Here is a 2,400-nt window from a genome sequence, read left to right on the forward strand (position 1 = left end):
CCAGGTACAATTCATTTCCCATCAGCTGGAAGATTTTCAGCCGTTGCCAGGCAAAGGAGTTGAAGTGGGGAAGGGGAGTAGGAGTCAGCAGAGCTCCCAGGGGGAATCTCGCTGAATTCAAACCCACCCCGCAGCTCTGCCATGTGCTGCAGCTTTTCCCAAGGGGCCGAGGTTTGCCCAGGCCCATTCCTCCCCCCGCCCTCCTGCGGTGCCCAGAGGTGGCTGCCTTACGCTGGCAAGAGAGGACGGAGAAAAGGCTCTAGGGCTGCAGAATGAATGGGACGCTGTGGACCCCGCACGCTTGCTGGGTGCGGTTCTGTCCCACGGGCTGGCACTGAGCCTGATTCCAGAGAGAGCAATGAGTCTGCTGTACAGCCCGAGCTGAGAGCCCTCCGGCTTTTAGCTCAGGTGCCAGAGGCTCCCGCACTAGGCTCCAGAGGCCGCAGGTTTGATTCTGCCTGTTGGCGTTGTATTGGCTAGGTCAGAAATGCTTCGTGCTTGTGCATCTGCCGATAGGAGGGGGCAGCAGTTTGTAATTAGTCGCCTTATGGACCTGGCCCTCTGTACAATCCCTGCTTGCCCCTCCCCTCTCTGCATTTAAAACACCCTGCCATCCTGGGGAACACGCAGCCTTGCCATGCCCACGTCCCCTGGCTCATCAGCAACCCACTAGGGCTAATTAGGAAAATTCCCGCATTCCACTTGATACGCTACCACCCCAACTGCTGCCTTTTGAGCCCGGAGAGGCTGCTGATTGCAGGGTGGCGGTGCGGGAGAAATTACCCCCTTCCCCTTTATTTGCTGTATTGAGTGATCTCCTGGATGCCCTCTCTGGATAGGGGGCAAGGTCATTATCCCTGCCTCTCGCTCACGCGCACACCAGAGCGTGTGTGATTCATGCGGCGCTCACACTATGAAACACTCCGGTTTTATTCTGCGGCAACAAGCTTGAGGCTAGCCGGCACCCTGCCTCCCCCCCCCCGCACACACATAGACCCCACTCCCTATCAACACACACGTGAAGCGAGCGTCACACCTAGGCACATGCGTTCACCCACGGACCCCCACCCACCCCTTTATGATTCATGCCTCCATGACAATCTCGGATGAGCGTTGAGTCTCTAGTAATGGGCATAGAGAGAAAACTGCTGCCCACACCCATTCTGTTCCATGCACATGCCCCCCCACACAGCATCACAATCACCCCCCCCCAACCAGATCCATATAGTTTGCAAGCTGACATGTACACCTAGACCCCCAGAAAGCCACAACCTCTCCTCCCCACACCCATGCCTACACCTGGAGATGCACATGCCCTGCACCAACGTTCCCTCCCCAAACTGAGGCCAGCTGCACCTCTGAGGTTCGCCACTCGCACCCCGAGCTGGCAAGCACAGCACGCTTGGACAGCGCCTGCCTCCTCCACTGTTGGCCCCCGGAGAGGGTAACCAGCTAGCCGAGTGAGGCCTTGGCTGCTTTCCTTCTGTGCTGAAAAGCCCTGAGCTTGCCAGGGACCGTCTGTGGCATGGGCCGGACGACCAGCGTGTTTCTGAAGATGGAGGCCTGATTCTTCGCTGGGCACAGCGGAAAGGGGGGACCCATCTTGCATCAGCTGGCAGTGGCTCAGAGGGCCGGCCCATCAGCTCTGGCCCCACCCTTACCTCCCTTGCTTGGTGGCTTAGACAAGGACAGCTCCTCGGCCTCCCTTACCGTATGGCAGGGGTGGGCAATAATTTTCACAGGGAGGCCACTTCATGAATTTTGGTACTTGGTGCCGGGCCAGCTTCCCCCCCAGAAGGGGCGGGGTCTCAGGCAGAAGGGGCGGGGCTGGGGACTAGTCTGCCCCCAGAATTGTCTGGGGCGGGAGGCTTTGAGATAAAAACACAGCAAAGGGCTCGCGGCTCCCGACCCTGCCGCTACTGCGTTGCCTGGCAGCCACCCGGGGTTGCTGTGGCTATTTAAAGGGCTCGCAGCTCCGGCCCCTGCCGGGAGAGAGCCACAAATGGGAGCCGGGAGCCATTTAAACAGGATTCTGCTGCCTGAGCCACCGCTTGGAAATTTGGAGGCACAGGCAGCAGGATATGAATAGATAGTGGCCAGATGCAGCCTATTGGCCAGATCTAAGTGTTAGGTGGGCCGGATCCAGCCCCCGGCTCACATTTTGCCTAGCCCTGCCCTAGGGATATCCCGAGCTGGGGGTTAGAGTTAGATTTCTCTTCCTTCCCTCTCGCAGCATGGCCCAAAGGGAGCAGAGGAAGGCAGATCAGAGAATCTGGCCCTGAATTCATAGGGATGCCCAGACACCATTGTGATGGGCAGAGAACCCTTGGAGTGAATACATAAGGAGTACATAAGTTGCTAACAGACCCCTAAGCCGTGCTTTCTGGCCGCACTTCCAGA

This window comes from Pelodiscus sinensis, chromosome 27, assembly GCF_052426305.1.
Source record: "Pelodiscus sinensis isolate ZL-2025 chromosome 27, ASM5242630v1, whole genome shotgun sequence".
NCBI classification, from domain to species: Eukaryota; Metazoa; Chordata; order Testudines; family Trionychidae; genus Pelodiscus; species Pelodiscus sinensis.